Below are 19,078 nucleotides of genomic sequence, written 5' to 3'. Positions count from 1 at the left end.
TACCTATGCACTTTGAAATATTTACATTTACTTCGTAGCTTCTTCCTTTCACCAGTTTCTAGAATCACAATTTGACGCCAGAAAAATCCACTGGAGCGAATTCTACCCTAGAGATATGTAATTTGAATAGATTCCATAAACATGATATTCCGCGTTCTGTACATGCTACATGCATGACGGATTCGACAAACATGCATTCCTGAGTTGAGAGCATGTGGATTACTCATCTTTCAACCTCTATATAAGGAATATTTTCATCAAGAGCCGTGTACTCATTTTCACAAGTTTTCCCAACACAAGTTGCGAATTTGTGCATATTTCACAGAAAAATACTTCTGGAGCGATTTCCATCTAATACATATGTAATTTACATAAATACGATCAACATGGCATTTCGGGTTCCGTACATGCTACATGCATGACAGATTCGACAAACATGCGTTTCCCAGTTGTGAGCATGTGGATTACTGACCTTTCATCTACCAAACAAGGCATTTATTCATTTAGAAATATTTACTCTGACTTCATCGGTTTTTTTTCTCACCAGATTCCACAATCGGACATTTTGCTGCAAAAAACACTCTTTAAGCGAATACTCACCAATACAAATGTCATTTACATTGTTTACATAAACATGGCATTCCGTATTCCAAACATGTTTCATGCATCACGGAATCCACAAACATGTATTTCTGAGTTGTGAACATTTGGATGACTCAAATTTCAACCACCAAACAAGGTACCTATGCACTTTGAAATATTTACGTTTACTTCGTAGATTCTTCCTATCAACAGTTTCAAAAATCACTCTTTTCTAGCAGAATAACCCTCTCGGGGCGAATTCTACCATATAGATATTTAATTTGAATAGATTCCATCAAAATGATATTCCGTGTTCCGTACATGCTACATGCATGACGGATTCTACAAACATGCATTCCTGAGTTGAGAGCATGTGGATTACTGATCTTTCATCCTGTATAAAAGGAATATTTTCATTTAGACACGTGTACACATTTTCACAAGCTTTCCCTAACCAGTTTCGAATTCGTGAATTTTTCACAGAAAAATAATTCTGGAGCGATTCCCACCTAATAGATATGTAATTTACATGAATTCCATCAACATGGCATTCCGGGTTCCATACATGCTACATGCATAATGGATTCAGCAAACATGCGTTTCTCAGTTTTGAGCACGTGGATTACTGACCTTTCATCCACCAAACAAGGCATATATACACTTAGAAATATTTACTCTGACTTCATAGGTTTTTTTTATCTCCAGGTCCTAAAATCGGACATTTGGCCCCAGAAAACACACTTCGAGCGTATTCTCACCAATACACATGTAAGTTACATTGTTTAAATAATCATGGCATTCCGTTTTCCAAACATGTTTCATGCAACACGGATTACTCAAAGATGCATTTCTGAGTTGCGAACATGCGCGTGACTGATGTTTCCAACATAAAAGTGTACCTATGCACTTTGAAATATTTACTTTGACTTCATAGTTTCTCCCTGTCACCAGTTTCAAGAATCACACTTTGATCCAAGTAAAACCCTCTTCGAGCGAATTCTACCCTAGAGATATATAATTTGAATAGCTTACATACATGTTATTCCGTGTTATGTACATGCTACATGCATGACGGATTTGACAAACATGCATTCATGAGTCGAGAGCATGTAGATTACTGATCTTTCATCCTCTATAAAAGGAAAATCTCTATCTAGACACGTGTACACATTTTCAGAAGATTCCCCTAACACCAGTTTCGAGTTTGTGCATTTTTCACAGAAAAATAATTCTGGAGCGATTTCCACCTAATAGATATGTAATTTACATGGAATTCCATCAACATGGCATTCCGGGTTCCGTATATTTTACATGCATGGCGGATTCGACAAACTTGCATTCCTGTGTTGAGAGCATGTGGATTACTGATCTTTCATCCTCTATAAAAGGAATATTTCATCAAGAGCCGCGTACTCATTTTCACAAGCTTTTCCTAACACCAGTTGCGAATTCATGCATTTCTCACTGAAAAATACTTCGGGAGCGATTTCAACCTAACAGATATGTAATTTACATGAATTCCATCAACATGGCATTCCGGGTTCCGTACATGCTACATGCATAACGGATTCAGCAAACATGCGTTTCTCAGTTTTGAGCACGTGGATTACTGACCTTTCATCCACCAAACAATGCATATATACACTTAGAAATATTTACTCTGACTTCATAGTTTTTTTCTCTCACCAGATTCCACAATCGGACATTTTGCTCCAAAAAACACTATTTGGGTGAATTTTCACCAATACACATTTCAGTTACATTGTTTACATAAACATGGCATTCCGTATTTCAAAAATGTTTCATACATCACAGATTCCACAAACATGCATTTCTGAGTTGTGACCATTTGGATGACTGATGTTTCAACCACCAAACTAGGTACCTATGCAGATTGAAATATTTACTTGACTTCAAAGATTTTTCCTATCACCGTTTCTTTTCTCCCAGAAAAACCCTCTCGGAGCGAATTCTTCCCTATAGATATGTAATTTGAATAGATTCCATCAACAAGATACTACGTTTTTCGTACATGCTACATGCATGACGGATTCGACAAAAATGCATTCCTGATTTGAGGGCATGTGCATTACTGATCTTTCATCCTCTATAAAAGGAATATTTTTATCTACAAACGTGTACACATTTTCACAAGCTTTCCCTAATTCCAGTTTCGAATTCATGCATTTTTCACAGAAAAATTCTTCTGGAGCGTTTTCAACCTAATATATATGTAATTTGCATGAATTCCATCAACATGGCATTCCGGGTTCCGTACATGCTTCATGAATGACGGATCCGGCAAACATGCGATTCTGAGTTGTTAGCAGGTGGATTGGTGACCTTTAATCCACCAAACAAGGCATATATACACTTAGAAATATTTACTCTGACTTCATAGGTTTTTTCTATCTCCAGGTTCTAAGATCGGACATTTGGCACCAGAAAACACTCTTCGAGTGTATTCTCACCAATACACATGTAAGTTACATTGTTTACATAAACATGGCATTCCGTATTCCAAACATGTTTCATGCAACACGGATTTCTCAAACATGCATTTCTGAGTTGCGAACATGCGCATGACTAATATTTCAACCATAACAGGGTACCTATGCACTTTGAAATATTTACTTTGACTTCATAGCTTCTCCCTGTCACCAGTTTCAAGAATCACACTTTGATCCAAGAAAAACCCTCTTCGAGTGAATTCTACCCTAGAGATATTTAATTTGATTAGATTACATACATGAAATTCCGTATTACGTACATGCTACATGCATGACGGTTTTGACAAACATACATTCCTGAGTTGAGAGCATGTGGATTACTGATCTTTCATCCTGTATAAAAGGGAAATATTTATCTAGACACGTGTACACATTTTCACAAGCTTCCCCTAACACCAGTTTCGAATTTGTGCATTTTTCACAGAAAAATATTTCTGGAGCGATTTCCACCTAATAGATATGTAATTTATATGAATTCCATCAACATGGCTTTCCAGGTTCCGTATATATTACATGCATGACGGATTCGACAACCATGGGTTTGTGAGTTGTGAGCATGTGGATTAGTGAACTTTCACCCAACAAACAAGGCATATATAGGCTTAGAAATATTTACTCTGACTTCATATGTTTTTTCTATCACCAGGTTCTAAAATCGGACATTTGGCACCAGAAAACACTCTTTGAGCGAATTCTCACCAATACACATATAATTTACATTCTTTACATAACCATGGCATTCCGTATACCGAACATGTTTCATGCAACACGGATTCTTCAAACATGCATTTCTGAGTTGTGCACATGTGCAAGACTGATGTTTCAAACATAACAGTGTACATATGCACTTAGAAATACTTACTATGACTTCATTGCTTATCCCTGACACCAGTTTCAAGAATCAGACTTTGACCCCAGAAAAACCTTCTTGGAGCGAAATCTACCGTAGATATATTTAATTTGAATAGATTCCATCAACATGGCATTCCGGTTTCCGTACATGAGACATGCATGTCTGATTCGACAAAAATGAGTTTCTGAGTTATGAGAATGTGGATTACCGACCTTTCATCCACCAAACAATGCATATTTTTTCTTAGAAATATTTACTCTGACTTAATAGGTTTTTTCAATCACCTGTTCCTAAAATAAGACATAAGGCACCAGAAAAATCTCTTTGAGCGAATTCTCAACAATACACATGTAATTTACATTGTTTACATTACCATGGCATTCCGTATTCCAAACATGTTTCTACAACACCGATTCCTCAAACAAGCATTTCTGAGTTGTGAACATGCGCATGAGTGATGTTTCAACCATAACAGGGTACATATGCACTTTGAAATATTTACTCTGACTTCATAGCTTCTCCCTTTCACCAGTTTCAAGAATCACACTTTGATCCCAGAAAAACCCTCTTGGAGCGAATTCTACCCAGAGATATGTAATTTGAATAGATTTCATCAACATGATATTCCGTGTTCTGTACATTCCACATGAATTACGGATTCGACAAGCAAGCATTCCTGAGTTGAGAGCATGTGGGTTACTGATCTTTCATCGTCTATAAAAGGAATGTTTTCATTTAGACACGTATACCCATTTTCACAAGCTTTCCCTAATACCAGTTTCGAATTCTTGCATTTTTCACAGAAAAATACTTCTGTATCGATTTATACCTAACAGATATGTAATTTACATGAATTCCATCTACATGGCATTCCGGGATCCGTACATGCTACATGCATAATGGATTCTACAAACATGCGTTTCTGACTTGTTAACACCTGGATTAATGAACTTTCATCCACCAAAATGGCATATGTACAATTAGAATATTGTCTCTGACTTCATAGGTTTTTTCTATCACCAGGTTTTAAAATGGGACATTTGGCACCGGAAAAAAACCTTTGAGCGAATACTCACCAATACACATGTAATTTACATTGTTTAAATAACCATGCTATTCCATATTTGGACCATGTTTCATGCACAAGGATTCCTCAAACAGGCATTTCTGAGTTGTGAACATGCGCATGACTGATGTTTCAACCACCAAACAAGTTACATATGCACATTGAAATATTTAATTTGACTTCGTAGCTTCTTCCTATCACCAGTTTCAAGAATCACATTTTGATACCAGAAAAACCCTCTTGGAGTGAATTCTACCATAGAGAGATATAATTTGAAAACATTCCATCTACATGATATTTCGTGGTCGGAACATGCTACATGCATGACGGATTCGACAAACATGCATTCCTGAGATGAGAGCATGTGGATTACTGATCTTTCATACTCTATAAAAGGAATGATTTCATCTAGACACGTGTACACATTTTCACATGCTTTCCCTAACACCAGTTTCGAATTCGTGCATTTTTCACAGAAAAATACTTCTGGATCGATTTCCACCTTACAGATATGGAATTTACATGAATTCCATCCACATGGCATTCTGGGTTCCGTACATGATACATGCATGACGGTTTCGGCAAACATGAGTTTCTGAGTTGTGAGCACGTGGATTACTGACCTTTCATCCACCAAACAAGGCATATATGCACTTAGAAATATGCACTATGTCTTCAAAGGTTTTTTTATCACCAGGTTATAAAATCGGACATTTGGTACCAGAAAACACTCTTTGAGCAAATTCCCACCAATACCCATATAATTTAATTTGTTTACGTAACCATGAAATTCCGTATACTGAACATGTTTCATGCAACACGGATTCCTTAAACAAACATTTCGGAGTTGTGAACATGCGCATGACAGCTGTTTCAGCCATAACAGTGTACCTATTCTCTTTGAAATATTTACTTAGACTTCATTGCTTCTCCCTGTCACCATTTTCAAGAATCACACTTTGATCCCAGAAAAACCCTCTTGGAGCGAATTCTAACCTAGTGATATGTAATTTAATAGATTTCATCTACATGGAATTCCGTGTTCAGTACATGCTTCATGCATGACGGATTCGAAAAACATGCATTCCTGAGTTGAGAGCATGTGGATTACTGATCTTTCATCCTCTGTAAAAGGAATGTTTTCATGTAGCTACGTGTACTAATTTTCATAAGCTTTCTCTAACACCAGATTCCAATTAGTGCATGTAATACAGAAAAATACTTCTGGAGCAATTTCCAATTAACAGATATGTAATTTACATGAATTCCAACAACATGGCATTCCGGGATACGTACATGCTACATACATAATGGATTCGGCCAACATGCGTTTCTGAGTTGTGAGCACGTGGATTACTGACCTTTCATCCACCAAACAAGGCATATATACACTTAGAAATATTTACTCTGACTTCATATTTTTTTCTATCACCAGGTTCTAAAATCGGACATTTGGCACCAGAAAACACTCTTTGAGCAAATTCTCACCAATACACATATAATTTACATTCTTTACAGAACCATGGCATTCCGTATTCTGAACATGTTTCATGCAACACGGATTCCTCAACCATGAATTTCTGAGTTGTGCACATGCGCATGACTGATGTTTCAAACATAGCAGGGTACATATGCACTTAGAAATATTTACTATGACTTCATTGCTTCTCCCTGTCACCAGTTTCAAGAATCAGAATTTGACCCCAGAAAAACCTTCTTGGAGCGAAATCTACCGTAGATATATTTAATTTGAATAGATTCCATCAACATGGCATTCCGGTTTCCGTACATGCGACATGCCTGTCGGATTCGACAAACATGAGTTTCTGAGTTTTGAGAATGTGAATTACTGACCTTTCATCCACCAAACAAGGCATATTTTTTCTTAGAAGTATTTACTCTGACTTCATAGTTTTTTTCAATCACCGGTTCCTAAAATAGGACATAAGGCACCGGAAAAAATTCTTTCAGCGAATTGTCAACAATACACATGTAATTTACATTGTTTAAATAACCATGGCATTCCGTATTTGGAACATGTTTCATGCACAAGGATTCCTCAAACAGGCATTTCTGCGTTGTGAACATGCGCATGACTGATGTTTCAACCACCAAACAATTTAAATATGCACATAGAAATATTAAATTTGACTTCGTAGCTCCTTCCTATCACCAGTTTCAAGAATCACACTTTGATCCCAGAAAAACACTCTTGGAGTGAATTCTACCCTAGAGAGATATAATTTGAAAAGATTCCATCTACATGATATTCCGTGGTCGGAACATGATACATGCATGACGAATTCGACATACATGCATTCCTGAGATGAGAGCATGTGGATTACTGATCTTTCATCCTCCATAAAAGGAATGTTTTCATCTAGACACGTGTACTCATTTTCACAAGCTTTCCCTAACAACAGTGTCGAATTCTTGCTTTCTTCACAGAAAAATATTTCTGGAGCGTTTTCAAACTAACAGATATGTAATTAACATGAATTTCTTCAACATGGCATTCCGGGTTCCGTACATTCTACATGCATGACGGATTCGATAAACATGCGTTTCTGAGTTGTGAGCACGTGGATTACAAATCTTTCATCCACCAAACAAGGCATAAATAGACTTAGTAGTATTTACTCTGACTTCATAGATTTTTTCAATCACCAGTTCCTAAAGTAGGACATAAGGCACCAGAAAAAACTCTTTGAGCGAATTCTCAACAATACACATGTAATTTACATTGTTTACATAACCATGGCATTCCGTATTCCAAACATGTTTCATGCAACACCGATTCCTCAAACAAGCATTTCTGAGGTGTGAACATGCGCATGACAGATGTTTCAACAATAACATGGTACATAAGCACTTTGAAATATTTACTTTGACTTCATAGTTTCTCCCTGTCACCAGTTTCAAGAATCACACTTAGATCCAAGTAAAACCCTCTTCGAGCGAATTCTACCCTAGAGATATATAATTTGAATAGCTTACATACATGTTATTCCGTGTTATGTACATGCTACATGCATGACGGATTTGACAAACATGCATTCATGAGTCGAGAGCATGTGGATTACTGATCTTTCATCCTCTATAAAAGGAAAATCTCTATCTAGACACGTGTACACATTTTCAGAAGATTCCCCTAACACCAGTTTCGAGTTTGTGCATTTTTCACAGAAAAATAATTCTGGAGCGATTTCCACCTAATAGATATGTAATTTACATGGAATTCCATCAACATGGCATTCCGGGTTCCGTATATTTTACATGCATGGCGGATTCGACAAACTTGCATTCCTGTGTTGAGAGCATGTGGATTACTGATCTTTCATCCTCTATAAAAGGAATATTTCATCAAGAGCCACGTACTCATTTTCACAAGCTTTTCCTAACACCAGATGCGAATTCATGCATTTCTCACTGATAAATACTTCGGGAGAGATTTCAACCTAACAGATATGTAATTTACGTGAATTCCATCAACATGGCATTCCGGGTTCCGTACATGCTACATGCATAACGGATTCAGCAAACATGCGTTTCTCAGTTTTGAGCACGTGGATTACTGACCTTTCATCCACCAAACAATGCATATATACACTTAGAAATATTTGCTCTTACTTCATAGGTTTTTTCTATCAACAGTTTCTAAAATTGGACATTTGGCACCAGAAAACACCCTTTGAGCGTATTCACACCAATACACATGTAATTTACATTGTTTACATAAACATGGCATTCCTATTCCGAACAGGTTTCATGCAACACGGATTCCTCAAACATGCATTTCTGAGTTGTGAACATGCGCATGACAGATATTTCAACCATAACAGTGTACCTATGCACTTTGAAATATTTACTTTGACTTCATAGCTTCTCCCTGTCACCAGTTTCAAGAATCACAGTTTGATCCCAGAAAAACACTCTTGGAGGGAATTCTACCCCAGAGATATGTAATTTGAATACATTCCATCAACATGATATTCCATGTTCCGTACAGGCTACATGCATGACGGATTCGACAAACATGCATTCCTGAATTGAGTGCATGTGCATTACTGATCTTTCATCCTCTATAAAAGGAATATTTTTATCTTCAAACGTGTACACATTGTCACAAGCTATCACTAATACCAGTTTCGAATTCATGCATTTTTCACAGAAAAATACTTCTGTAGCGATTTCTACCTAATACATATGTAAGTTGCATGATTTCCATCAACATGGCATTCCGGATTCCGTACATGCTACATACATGATGGATCCGGCAAACATGCATTTCTGAGTTGTGAGCACGTGGATTACTGACCTTTAATCCACCAAAGAAGGCATATATAAACTTAGAAATATTTACTCTGACTTCATATGTTTTTTCTATCTCCAGGTCCTAAAATCGGACATTTGGCCCCAGAAAACACACTTTGAGCGTATTCTCACCAATACACATGTAAGTTACATTGTTTAAATAATCATGGCATTCCGTTTTCCAAACATGTTTCATGCAACACGGATTATTCAAAGATGCATTTCTGAGTTGAGAACATGCGCATGACTGATGTTTCCAACATAAAAGTGTACCTATGCACTTTGAAATATTTACTTTGACTTCATAGTTTCTCCCTGTCACCAGTTTCAAGAATCACACTTTGATCCAAGTAAAACCCTCTTCGAGCGAATTCTACCCTAGAGATATATAATTTGAATAGATTACATACAAGTTATTCCGTGTTATGTACATGCTACATGCATGACGGATTTGACAAACATGCATTCATGAGTCGAGAGCATGTGGATTACTGATCTTTCATCCTCTATAAAAGGAAAATCTTTATCTAGACACGTGTACACATTTTCAGAAGATTCCCCTAACACCAGTTTCGAGTTTGTGCATTTTTCACAGAAAAATAATTCTGGAGCGATTTCCACCTAATAGATATGTAATTTACATGGAATTCCATCAACATGGCATTCCGGGTTCCGTATATTTTACATGCATGACGGATTCGACAAACTTGCATTCCTGTGTTGAGAGCATGTGGATTACTGATCTTTCATCCTCTATAAAAGGAATATTTCATCAAGAGCCGCGGACTCATTTTCACACGCTTTTCCTAACACCAGTTGCGAATTCATGCATTTCTCACTGAAAAATACTTCGGGAGCGATTTCAACCTAACAGATATGTAATTTACATGAATTCCATCAACATGGCATTCCGGGTTCCGTACATGCTATATGCATGATGGATTCGACAAACATGCGTTTCCCAGTTGTGAACATGTGGATTACTGACCTTTCATCTACCAAACAAGGCATTTATACACTTAGAAATATTTACTCTGACTTCATAGGTTTTTTCTCTCACCAGATTCCACAATCGGACATTTTGCTCCAAAAAACACTATTTGGGTGAATTTTCACCAATACACATTTCAGTTACATTGTTTACATAAACATGGCATTCCGTATTTCAAAAATGTTTCATACATCACAGATTCCACAAACATGCATTTCTGAGTTGTGACCATTTGGATGACTGATGTTTCAACCACCAAACTAGGTACCTATGCAGATTGAAATATTTACTTGACTTCAAAGATTTTTCCTATCACCGTTTCTTTTCTCCCAGAAAAACCCTCTCGGAGCGAATTCTTCCCTATAGATATGTAATTTGAATAGATTCCATCAACAAGATACTACGTTTTTCGTACATGCTACATGCATGACGGATTCGACAAAAATGCATTCCTGATTTGAGGGCATGTGCATTACTGATCTTTCATCCTCTATAAAAGGAATATTTTTATCTACAAACGTGTACACATTTTCACAAGCTTTCCCTAATTCCAGTTTCGAATTCATGCATTTTTCACAGAAAAATTCTTCTGGAGCGTTTTCAACCTAATATATATGTAATTTGCATGAATTCCATCAACATGGCATTCCGGGTTCCGTACATGCTTCATGAATGACGGATCCGGCAAACATGCGATTCTGAGTTGTTAGCAGGTGGATTGGTGACCTTTAATCCACCAAACAAGGCATATATACACTTAGAAATATTTACTCTGACTTCATAGGTTTTTTCTATCTCCAGGTTCTAAGATCGGACATTTGGCACCAGAAAACACTCTTCGAGTGTATTCTCACCAATACACATGTAAGTTACATTGTTTACATAAACATGGCATTCCGTATTCCAAACATGTTTCATGCAACACGGATTTCTCAAACATGCATTTCTGAGTTGCGAACATGCGCATGACTAATATTTCAACCATAACAGGGTACCTATGCACTTTGAAATATTTACTTTGACTTCATAGCTTCTCCCTGTCACCAGTTTCAAGAATCACACTTTGATCCAAGAAAAACCCTCTTCGAGTGAATTCTACCCTAGAGATATTTAATTTGATTAGATTACATACATGAAATTCCGTATTACGTACATGCTACATGCATGACGGTTTTGACAAACATACATTCCTGAGTTGAGAGCATGTGGATTACTGATCTTTCATCCTGTATAAAAGGGAAATATTTATCTAGACACGTGTACACATTTTCACAAGCTTCCCCTAACACCAGTTTCGAATTTGTGCATTTTTTCACAGAAAAATATTTCTGGAGCGATTTCCACCTAATAGATATGTAATTTATATGAATTCCATCAACATGGCTTTCCAGGTTCCGTATATTTTACATGCATGACGGATTCGACAACCATGGGTTTGTGAGTTGTGAGCATGTGGATTAGTGAACTTTCACCCAACAAACAAGGCATATATAGGCTTAGAAATATTTACTCTGACTTCATATGTTTTTTCTATCACCAGGTTCTAAAATCGGACATTTGGCACCAGAAAACACTCTTTGAGCGAATTCTCACCAATACACATATAATTTACATTCTTTACATAACCATGGCATTCCGTATTCCGAACATGTTTCATGCAACACGGATTCTTCAAACATGCATTTCTGAGTTGTGCACATGTGCAAGACTGATGTTTCAAACATAACAGTGTACATATGCACTTAGAAATACTTACTATGGCTTCATTGCTTATCCCTGTCACCAGTTTCAAGAATCAGACTTTGACCCCAGAAAAACCTTCTTGGAGCGAAATCTACCGTAGATATATTTAATTTGAATAGATTCCATCAACATGGCATTCCGGTTTCCGTACATGCGACATGCATGTCTGATTCGACAAAAATGAGTTTCTGAGTTATGAGAATGTGGATTACCGACCTTTCATCCACCAAACAATGCATATTTTTTCTTAGAAATATTTACTCTGACTTCATAGGTTTTTTCAATCACCAGTTCCTAAAATAAGACATAAGGCACCAGAAAAATCTCTTTGAGCGAATTCTCAACAATACACATGTAATTTACATTGTTTACATTACCATGGTATTCCGTATTCCAAACATGTTTCTACAACACCGATTCCTCAAACAAGCATTTCTGAGTTGTGAACATGCGCATGAGTGATGTTTCAACCATAACAGGGTACATATGCACTTTGAAATATTTACTTTGACTTCATAGCTTCTCCCTTTCACCAGTTTCAAGAGTCACACTTTGATCCCAGAAAAACCCTCTTGGAGCGAATTCTACCCAGAGATATGTAATTTGAATAGATTTCATCAACATGATATTCCGTGTTCTGTACATTCTACATGAATTACGGATTCGACAAACAAGCATTCCTGAGTTGAGAGCATGTGGATTACTGATCTTTCATCGTCTATAAAAGGAATGTTTTCATTTAGACACGTATACTCATTTTCACAAGCTTTCCCTAATACCAGTTTCGAATTCTTGCATTTTTCACAGAAAAATACGTCTGTATCGATTTATACCTAACAGATATGTAATTTACATGAATTCCATCTACATGGCATTCCGGGATCCATACATGCTACATGCATAATGGATTCTACAAACATGCGTTTCTGACTTGTTAACACCTGGATTAATGAACTTTCATCCACCAAAATGGCATATGTACAATTAGAATATTGTCTCTGACTTCATAGGTTTTTTCTATCACCAGGTTTTAAAATGGGACATTTGGCACCGGAAAAAAACCTTTGAGCGAATTCTCACCAATACACATGTAATTTACATTGTTTAAATAACCATGCTATTCCATATTTGGACCATGTTTCATGCACAAGGATTCCTCAAACCCGCATTTCTGAGTTGTGAACATGCGCATGACTGATGTTTCAACCACCAAACAAGTTACATATGCACATTGAAATATTTAATTTGACTTCGTAGCTTCTTCCTATCACCAGTTTCAAGAATCACATTTTGATACCAGAAAAACCCTCTTGGAGTGAATTCTACCCTAGAGAGATATAATTTGAAAACATTCCATCTACATGATATTCCGTGGTCGGAACATGCTACATGCATGACAGATTCGACAAACATGCATTCCTGAGATGAGAGCATGTGGATTACTGATCTTTCATACTCTATAAAAGGAATGATTTCATCTAGACACGTGTCCACATTTTCACATGCTTTCCCTAACACCAGTTTCGAATTCTTGCTTTTTTCACAAAAAATATTTCTGGAGCGATTTCAACCTAACAGATATGTAATTAACATGAATTTCATCAACATGGCATTCCGGGTTCCGTACATGCTACATGCATGACGGATTCGGCAAACATGCGTTTCTGAGTTGTGAGCACGTTGATTACAAATCTTTCATCCACCAAACAAGGCATATATAGACTTAGTAGTATTTACTCTGACTTCATAGATTTTTTCAATCACAAGGTCCTAAAATAGGACATAAGGCACCAGAAAAATCTCTTTGAGCGAATTCTCAACAATACACATGTAATTTACATTGTTTACATAACCATGGCATTCCGTATTCCAAACATGTTTCATGCAACACCGATTCCTCAAACAAGCATTTCTGAGTTGTGAACATGCGCATGACTGATGTTTCAACCAAAAAAGGGTACATATGCACTTTGAAATATTAACTTTGTCTTCATAGCTTCTCCCTGTCAGCAGTTTCAAGAATCACAGTTTGACAACAGAAAAACCCTCTTGAAGAGAATTCTACCCTAGAGATATGTAATTTGAATAGATTCAATCTACATGATATTCCGTGTTCCGTACATGCTTCATGCATTATGGATTTGACAAACATGCATTCCTGAGTTGAGAGCATGTGGATTACTGATCTTTCATCCTCTATAAAAGGAACAGTTTCATCTAGACACGTGTACTCATTTTCACAAGGTTCCCCTAACACCAGTTTCGAATTTGTGCATTTTTCATTGAAAAATACTTATGAAGCGATTTCCACCTAATAGATATGTAATTTTCATGTATTCCATCAACATGGCATTCCTGGTTTCGTACATGCTACATGCATGACAGATTCGGCAAACATGACTTTCTGACTTGTGAGCATGTGGATTACAGACTTTCATCCACCAAGCAGGGCATATATACAATTAAAAATATTTACACCTGCTTTATAGGTTTTTTCGATCACCAGGTTCTAAAATCAGACATTTGGAAGCAGAAAATATTTTGAGCAAATTCTCACCAATACACATGTAATTTACATTGTTTAAATAACCATGGTATTCCGTATTTGGAACATGTTTCATGCACAAGGATTCCTCAAACAGGAATTTCTGAGTTGTGAACATGCGCATGACTGATGTTTCAACCATAACAGGGTACATATGCACTTTGAAATATTAACTTTGACTTCATAGCTTCTCCCTTTCACCAGTTTCAAGAATCAGATTTGATCCCAGAAAAACCCTCCTGGAGCGAATTCTACCCAGAGATATGTAATTTGAATAGATTCCATCAACATGATATTGCGTGTTCCGTACATGCTACATGAATGACGGATTCGAAAAACATGCATTCCTGATTTGAGAGCATGTGCATTACTGATCTTTCATCCTCTATAAAAGGAAAATTTTTATCTAGACAAGTGTACACATTTTTACAAGCTTCCCATAACACCAGTATCGAATTTGTGCATTTTTCACAGAAAAATACTTCGGGAGCGATTTCCATCTAATAGATATGTAATTTACATGAATTCCATCAACATGGAATTCCTTGGTCCATACATGATACATGCATGACGGATTCGACAAACATGAGTTTCTGAGTTGTTAGCATGTGGATTAGAGAACATTCAACCACCAAACAAGGGATATATACCCTTAGAAATATTGACTCTGACTTCATAGTTTTTTTCTATAACCAGGATCTAAAATCGGATATTTGGCAACAGAAAACTCTCTTTGAGCCTATTCTCACCATTACACATGTAATTTACATTGTTTACATAACCATGGCATTCCGTATTCCAAACATGTTTCATGCAACACTGATTGCTCAAACATGCATTTCTGAGTTGTGAGCACATGGATTACTGTCTTTCATCCACCAAACAAGGCATATATACACTTAGAAATATTTACTCTCTCTTCAAATTTTTTTCTATCACCAGGTTCTAAAATCAGACATTTGGCACAAGAAAAAACTCTTTGGGCGAATTCTCATGAATACACATGTAAATTACATTATTTAAAGAACCATGACATTCCGTATTCCAAACATGTTTCATGCAACACTGATTCCTCAAACATGCATATGTGAGTTGTGAACATGCCCATGACTGATGTTTCTACCACCAAACAAGTAACATACGCACTTTGAAATATTTATTTTACTTCGTAGCTTCTGCCTATCACCAGTTTCAAGAATCACACTTTGACCCCAGAAAAAACCTCTTGAGCGAATTCTACCCTAGAGATATGTAATTTGAATAGATTCCAACAACATGATATTCCATGTTCCGTACATGCTACATGCATGACGGATTCGGCAAACATGCGTTTCTGACTAGTGAGCATGTGGATTATTGTCTTTCGTCCACCAAACAAGGCATATATACACATAGAATATTTACTCTGACTTCATAGTTTTTTTCTATCACCAGGTTATAAAATCGGAAATTTGGCACCGGAAAAAACTCTTTGAGCGAATTCTCACCAATACACATGTAATTTACATTGTTTACATAACCATGGCATTCGGTATTCCGAACATGTTTCATGCAACCCGGATTCCTCAAACATGCTTTTCTGAGTTGTGAACATGTGCATGACAGATGTTTCAACCATAACAGGATACCTATGCACTTTGAAATATTTACTTTGACTTCATAGCTTCTACCTGTTACCAGTTTCAAGAATCACACTTTCATCCCAGAAAAACCTTCTTGGAGTGAAATCTACCCTAGGGATATATAATTTGAATAGATTCAATCTACATGATATTCCACGTTCTGAACATGTTGCATGCATGACGGATTAGACAAACATGCATTTCGGAGTTGAGAACATGTCGATTACTGATCTTTCATCCTCTTTTAAAGGATTGTTTTCATCTAGACACGTGTACTCTCTTCACAAGCTTTTCCTAAAACCAGTTTCGAATTCGTGCGTCTTTCACAGAAAAATACTTCTATAGCGATTCCCACCAAACAGATATGTAATTTACATGAATTCCATCAACATGGAATTCCGGGTTCCGTACATGCTACATGCATGACGCATCTGGCAAACATGCGTTTCTGAAATGTGAGCACCTTGATTACTGACCTTTAATCCACCAAACAAGGTATATATACATTTAGAATATTTACTCTGACTTCATAGGTTTTTTCTATCACCAGGATCTAAAATCAGACATTTGGCACCATAAAACACTCTTTGAGCGAAATCGCACCAATACACCTGCAATTTGCATTGTTTACATAACCAAGGCATTCCGTATTCCGAACATGTTTCATGCAACACGGATTCCTCAAACATGCATTTCTTAGTTGTGAACATGCGCATGACAGATATTTCAACCATAACAGTGTACCTATGCACTTTGAAATATTTACTTTGACTTCATAGCTTCTCCCTGTCACCAGTTTCAAGAATCACAGTTTGATCCCAGAAAAACACTCTTGGAGGGAATTCTACCCCAGAGATATGTAATTTGAATACATTCCATCAACATGATATTCCATGTTCCGTACAGGCTACATGCATGACGGATTCGACAAACATGCATTCCTGAATTGAGTGCATGTGCATTACTGATCTTTCATCCTCTATAAAAGGAATATTTTTATCTTCAAACGTGTACACATTGTCACAAGCTTTCACTAATACCAGTTTCGAATTCATGCATTTTTCACAGAAAAATACTTCTGTAGCGATTTCTACCTAATACATATGTAAGTTGCATGATTTCCATCAACATGGCATTCCGGATTCCGTACATGCTACATACATGATGGATCCGGCAAACATGCATTTCTGAGTTGTGAGCACGTGGATTACTGACCTTTAATCCACCAAAGAAGGCATATATGCACTTAGAAATATTTACTCTGACTTCATATGTTTTTTCTATCTCCAGGTCCTAAAATCGGACATTTGGCCCCAGAAAACACACTTTGAGCGTATTCTCACCAATACATATGTAAGTTACATTGTTTAAATAATCATGGCATTCCATTTTCCAAACGTGTTTCATGCAACACAGATTATTCAAAGATGCATTTCTGAGTTGTGAACATGCGCATGACTGATGTTTCCAACATAAAATTGTACCTATGCACTTTGAAATATTTACTTTGACTTCATAGTTTCTCCCTGTCACCAGTTTCAAGAATCACACTTTGATCCAAGTAAAACCCTCTTTGAGCGAATTCTACCCTAGAGATATATAATTTGAATAGTTTACATACATGTTATTCCGTGTTATGTACATGCTACATGCATGACGGATTTGACAAACATGCATTCATGAGTCGAGAGCATGTGGATTACTGATCTTTCATCCTCTATAAAAGGAAAATCTTTATCTAGACACGTGTACACATTTTCAGAAGATTCCCCTAACACCAGTTTCGAGTTTGTGCATTTTTCACAGAAAAATAATTCTGGAGCGATTTCCACCTAATAGATATGTAATTTAAATGGAATTCCATCAACATGGCATTCCGGGTTCCGTATATTTTACATGCATGGCGGATTCGACAAACTTGCATTCCTGTGTTGAGAGCATGTGGATTACTGATCTTTCATCCTCTATAAAAGGAATATTTCATCAAGAGCCGCGGACTCATTTTCACAAGCTTTTCCTAACACCAGTTGCGAATTCATGCATTTCTCACTGGAAAATACTTCGGGAGCGATTTCAACCTAACAGATATGTAATTTACATGAATTCCATCAACATGGCATTCCGGGTTCCGTACATGCTATATGCATGATGGATTCGACAAACATGCGTTTCCCAGTTGTGAACATGTGGATTACTGACCTTTCATCTACCAAACAAGGCATTTATACACTTAGAAATATTTACTCTGACTTCATAGTTTTTTTCTCTCACCAGATTCCACAATCGGACATTTTGCTCCAAAAAACACTATTTGGGTGAATTTTCACCAATACACATTTCAGTTACATTGTTTACATAAACATGATATTCCGTATTTCAAAAATGTTTCATACATCACAGATTCCACAAACATGCATTTCTGAGTTGTGACCATTTGGATGACTGATGTTTCAACCACCAAACTAGGTACCTATGCAGATTGAAATATTTACTTTGACTTCAAAGATTTTTCCTATCACCGTTTCTTTTCTCCCAGAAAAACCCTCTCGGAGCGAATTCTTCCCTATAGATATGTAATTTGAATAGATTCCATCAACAAGATACTAAGTTTTTCGTACATGCTACATGCATGACGGATTCGACAAACATGCATTCCTGATTTGAGGGCATGTGCATTACTGATCTTTCATCCTCTATAAAAGGAATATTTTTATCTACAAACGTGTACATATTTTCACAAGCTTTCCCTAATTCCAGTTTCGAATTCATGCATTTTTCACAGAAAAATTCTTCTGGAGCGATTTCAACCTAATAGATATGTAATTTGCATGAATTCCATCAACATGGCATTC

The sequence above is a fragment of the Vicugna pacos genome, unplaced genomic scaffold, assembly GCF_048564905.1.
Source record: "Vicugna pacos unplaced genomic scaffold, VicPac4 scaffold_20, whole genome shotgun sequence".
Classification (NCBI taxonomy): domain Eukaryota; kingdom Metazoa; phylum Chordata; class Mammalia; order Artiodactyla; family Camelidae; genus Vicugna; species Vicugna pacos.
The sequence above is the reverse complement of the archived record's forward strand: the minus strand, read 5'-3'. Positions refer to the sequence as shown.